At 48.1% G+C, this 5885-nt stretch overlaps 1 pseudogene; it reads right to left on the reverse strand.

Annotated features, from left to right (window-relative positions):
- Window positions 1–798: 798 nt before the first annotated feature.
- LOC140188140 (immunoglobulin lambda-1 light chain-like) lies at window positions 799–5353 on the reverse strand (annotated as a pseudogene).
- Window positions 5354–5885: the final 532 nt, after the last annotated feature.

Here is a 5885-nt window from a genome sequence, read left to right on the forward strand (position 1 = left end):
GCCATGGGAAAGTACCAGGTCAAAGGGCTTGAATGGCATTAAACGGGGCAATGGAATGCGTTGGAATCTTCTCCTCTGCTATGTCTCGACTAGTGCTAGGGTTGGAAATAGGTACAAGGACATCGAGAGAGAGCCATCCCTCACCACTCCGACCTCATCTTCGTTGTTTCTCGGGCACTTTTTCTTACCTCATCAGTTCTGTCCACCCCAGGTCTCTCTGATTATTTGTCTCTCTGACTCTTCCTCTCTTCCCCCGTCCCCTCCTCCCCTCCTTCCCTCCCCCTTCCAACGGCAAGACGGTAGGATTTCTGACGTTATTTGAACTCTCGGACTTCACTGGTCGGTGCTGTTCAGTCCGCGCGAGTCTCCTCCCTCTTCCCACCCGGATGAGAATGGGAAGAGCGAACAAGAGAAAAATATGCATACACGGAAATCATTCCTGCACTAAACACCTTTATTAGAAGTTTGTGGCCGTTACCATCTGTCAGTCTGATATTGCTGAGAAATTATGAGCAGATTAATTAATAACTTTAATTAGATTAAAGTTATTAGCTGATTCACTGGTTGATAGCTCTAATGATGACAGGTGACAGGCCACTTTTACCCCACGTAGCTTCTCGGAGGGTGAAACGGAACAAAATCAGCCTCGCTACAAATATTCTAACAACAAAGTGGAAATCAGAGAGAACTGATCAGAATTTAGGAGTACAGTGAAAGGAGTGGTATGGTGGGTGAAAATGCTGGTAAAAAGTAATATCCTGTTTTTCGGAGCAAACAAGTCCGATGCCGCGCTCTGTTTTAACAACTGGAATGTGCAACTGTTGCGGATGTTGTTGAGGCTGCACCTAGTTTAACCACGCAGGAGTATACCTTGCCGCTACTCCAGTCTGTGCCGGGCACCGTCAGGTCGCTGCTGAGACTGAAAGTGCTGTCCGTGTTCCGCTTCACTGCGCTTGTTTTCAGCTCACGGCTGGTCGGACTCCCGTCCACTGTCCAGCTGACGACAGGGAAGCCCACCGATAGCTTACTGACCAGGCAAACTAAGGTGCCGGTTCCTTTAGCGGAGATCTCCTCGGCTGACGGCCCAAACAATTTTACTGAAGGGTCCGGGAGCTGTTGATCTGGATCGGGAACAATAGGAGACATATTTCAGGTCAACAATCATCTCGTGGCATTTCACTGTGGGTGGAAGCGCGAACTGAATGTTCCAGCTTTCAAGAATGGGGCACAGGGTTTCACCAGGGAACAGCCCTTAGCCTACGGAGGGCTGTGCGGAGGTCAACACTGAAGGAAGAGACATTTGCTGTCAAATCCCTTTTTGAGGGTTGCCCTGGTGAGTCCCTGGAATGCATAATCACCATTTCGGTGACTTCACCTCCAGCTGTCTGGGTGCGCCACCAATGACACGTGCCCAGCCCTTTGCCACATCCATTCATCACTAATGCGCCCTGCCACCAATGCCACCCACAGCTCTAAACAGAGTAAACCTGTTTCATATTCTGCGCTTACCCAGTGTGCAGGGCAACATATGCGCGATCCTGAGTTTAACAGCTGGTTTACGGAAGTCACGCTGTGACGATGCAGAAGCAATTAGTCTGGGCGAAGGAAGGTCGGATTCTCCACAGACCCGGACCTCCGCCCTTAGTCGGTGCAGCGACCAGAATCACTGAGCGGCCGTAGCCCAAAAGGAGCAGCGCTCGATGGAGAAGATGGCAGGAGAGAGGAGGCAAAGACGAAACAATTGGATGGGCGTCTACAGGAGTCTTCCACCTGGACCGGGAGGACTGGAAGTTCAGTGAAAGTACGGGGGTTGTTTCACTGAAGCGTCCCGATACAATTACTGAAACTTCTGGTTCTGTTGTCTTAACAACAGCGGGCTTACTTCAATCGGCTACATTATGTCCTCAATGATAACTCGTGCCGCATTTTGGGAACCTGGTATTTCTCACGCTGGCTTCCAACAAGCCCACGCAAAAGCGACCAACCTGACAGGACTGGAACCGCGCAAACACAGAGACGGGCGTTCAATTCACCAATAAATAATAATGTATAAATTAGTAATTGTAAGGTGACCATATTCAAGACTGCTAGTAATTGTAGGAGGGATTTATGATGCAGTGGCCAATACAGAGACTTGGCTGGCACAAGGGCTGGAATGGATTCTCAATATTCCTGGATTTCAGTTCTTTAAAAGGGATGGGGTGGGGGGAGGAGAGGGGAGGAGGGGTGACATTACTGGTCAGGGATACTATTACAGCTACAGAAAGGGTGGGTAATGTAGCAGGATCCTCTTTTGAGTCAGTATGGGTGGAAGTCAGGAACAGGAAGGGAGCAGTTACTCTATTGGGAGTATTCTATAGGCCGCCTGGTAGCAGCAGAGATACCGAGGGGCAGATTGGGAGGCAGATTTTGGAAAGCTGCAAAAATAACAGGGTTGTTATCATAGGTGACTTTCCCTCGTATTGATCAGCACCTGATTTGTTCCAGTGGTTCAGACGGGGCAGAGTTTGTTAAGTGTGTACAGGACGGACTAGTCACAGAATGTTGACAGGCCTACTAGGGGGAGTGCCATACTAGATCTAGTTTTAGGTAATGAACCCAGTCAGGTCACAGAACACTCAGTGGGTGAGCATCTGGGTGACAGTGACCACCGCTCCATAGACTTTAACATTATCATGGAAAAGGATAGAATCAGCGAGGACAGGAAACATTTTAATTGCTAATGGGCAAATTATGAGGCTATAAGGCTAGAACTTGCGGGTGTGAATTGGGATGATGTTTTTTGCAGGGAAATATACTATGGAAATCTGGTCGATATTTAGGGATCTCTTGCAGTATGTTAGCGATAAATTTGTCCCGGTGAGGAAGATGAAGAATGGGAGGGTGAAGGAACCATGGGTGACAAGTGAGGTGGAGAATCTAGTCAGGTGGAAGAATGCAGCATACATGAGGTTCAGGAAGCAAGGATCAGATAGGTCAATTGAGGAATATAGGGTAGCAAGAAAGGAGCTTAAGAAGGGGCTGAGGAGAGCAGGAAGGGGGCATGAGAAGGCCTTGGCGAGTAGGGTAAAGGAAAACCCCAAGGAATTATTCAATTATGTGAAAAACAGAAGGATGACAGGAGTGAAGATAGGACCGATTAGAGATAAAGGTGGGGAGACGTGCTTGGAGGCTGTGGAAGTGAGCGTGGTCGTCAATGAATACTTCTCTTCAGTGTTCACCAATGAGAGGGAACTTGATGACGGTGAGGACAAAATGAGTGAGGTTGATGTTCTGCAGCCTGTTGATATGAAGGGAGAGGAGGTGTTGGAGTTGTTAAAATACATTAGGACGGATAAGTCCCCGGGCCTGACGGAATATTCCCCAGGCTGCTCCACGACGCGAGAGAAGAGATTTTTGAGCTTCTGGCTAGGATCTTTATGTCCTCGTTGTCCACGGGAATGGTAGCAGAGGATTGGAGGGAGGCAAATGCTGTCCCCTTGTTCAAAAAAAGTAGTAGGGATAGTTTAGGTAATTACAGACCAGTGAGCCTTATGTCTGTGGTGGGAAAGCTGTTGGAAAAGATTCTTAGATATAGGATCTATGGACGTTTAGAGAATCATGATCTATTCAGGGACAGTCAGCATGGCTTTGTGAAGGGCAGATCGTGTATCACAAGCCTGATAGAGTTCTTTGAGGAAGTGACCAGGCATGTAGATGAGGGTAGTGCAGTGGATGTGATCTATATGGATTTTAGTAAGGCATTTGACAAGGTTCCACACGGTAGGCTTATTTAGAATGTCAGAAGGCATGGGATACAGGGAATTTTGGCCAGGTGGATTCAGAATTGGCTTGCCTGCAGAAAGCAGAGGGTCGTGGTGTGGGGAGTACATTCAGATTGAAGGGTTGTGACTAGTGGTGTCCCACAAGGTTCGGTTCTGGGACCTCTACTTTTCGTGATTTTTAACGACGTGGATGTGGGTGTAGAAGAGTGGGTTGGCAAGTTTGTAGACGACACAAAGGTTGGTAGTGTTGTGAATAGTGTAGAGGATTGTCGCAGATTGTATAGAGACATTGATAAGATGCCGAAATGGGCTGAGAAGTGGCAGATGGAGTTCAACCCGCAGAAGTGTGTGCTGGTACACTTTGGAGGAGCAGAGGGATCTCGAGGTACATGTCCACAGATCCCCGAAGGTTGCCTCACAGGTAGATAGGGTAGTTAACAATGCTTATGCAATGTTAGTTTTCATAAGTCGAGGGATACAGTTTGAGACACGAGGTAACGATGCAGCTCTATAAAACTCTGGTTAGGCCACACTTGGAGTACTGTGTCCAGTTCTGGTCGCCTCACTATAGGAAGGATGTGGAAGCATTGGAAAGGGTACAGAGGAGATTTACCAGGATGCTGCCTGATTTAGAGAGTATGCATTATGATCAGAGATCAGGGGAGCTAGGGCTTTACTCTATGCAGAGAAGAAGGATGACAGGAGACATGATAGAGTTATACAAGCTATTCAGAGTCATACACAGAGTTGACAGCCAGCGCCTCTTCCCCAGGGCACCACTGCTCAGTACAAGAGGACATGGCTTTAAGGTAGGGGGTGGGAAGTTCAAGGGGGATATTAGAGGAAGGTTTTTTTTTACTCAGAGAGTGGTTGGTGCGTGGAATGCACTGCCTGAGTCAGTGGTGGAGGCAGATACACCAGTGAAGTTAAAGAGACTACTGGACAGGTATATGGAGGAATTTAAGGTGGGGGGGGTTATATAGGAGGCAGGATTTAAGGGTCGGCACAATATTGTGGGCCGAAGGGCCTGTACTATGCTGCGCTGTTTTATGTTCTATGTTCTATTTTCCTGTCACTTACCTGCAACGAAGAGCTTGGTCCCTGGGCCGAACAAGTAAATACTGCCCGATGAAATCCACTTTGCGCAGTAATAAATAGCCGCGTCATTCAGCTCCACATTTCTAATGTTTAGCTGGTGAACGGTGCCGGCACTTTTGGTTGTCGACGTGAAACGGTCGCTTCTAAACCCAGGCCCGTAGGTCGGCTCAGTATGTGTGTGATAATACCGGAGAAACAATTTTGGGGTTGTTCCCGGTGTCTGCTTGTACCATTATACATGATAGCTATCCTTTGTTCCGATGTTACATTCCAGCGTGGCCGTGGCTCCTGGACTCACCGACACGGTCGGAGACTGAGTCAGAGTCTGGGACTCTCCAACTGTAAAAGACAGGAATTCAACTTTACCCATTGACTCTTTAATGTGATCCCAAAAGCCCGTAACGTCACGCGCTGGCGGCGCAGTCATGCTGCCTGTACTTTCAGCCCAGCCAAGTTACCAGAGACCAGAAAAAGCACAGCGTTCGTATCATTGTTGTTCGTCAGTTTCCTGTCTTCCTTCAGCCGCTGGATCTGTGACAGACTGTGGCCACCGTTGCCGGTGTTGCCTAGTTATAGAGTCATTCATACCGGGGCGGAAACCCATGCAAATCAGAGCGACTCACACTGACCAACCAGTGCATGGATTTGAAACGCTGCTATTCACAGTCACACGCCGTCGGAATGAATCGGTGTCACCATAGTGAAAGGGCAGATCTGTTCATAAAAAATGAACGAGCGGGTCGTTCTTTGTCTGATATTTCCCACTTTTGCACTGAAGGAGGCAGGTACGAGGCTCTGTACCCTCGTTCGCCGCCAGCATATGTGTAACCTACAACCCTCTGATCTACAGACTCTGATCCTCTGATGCTCCGAAGGACTACTGCATAGGCTGGATAGTCTCCTGACTAATTAAAGGGGAATCACCATATGGAGCCTCATGGGGAGCAATAGTGCCATATTTCTGTGTGTTTTAAAAGTTTATCTCACTGAATATCACAATAATTATTAATGCTTTACACTGTT

This window comes from Mobula birostris, chromosome 26, assembly GCF_030028105.1.
Source record: "Mobula birostris isolate sMobBir1 chromosome 26, sMobBir1.hap1, whole genome shotgun sequence".
Taxonomy (NCBI): domain Eukaryota; kingdom Metazoa; phylum Chordata; class Chondrichthyes; order Myliobatiformes; family Myliobatidae; genus Mobula; species Mobula birostris.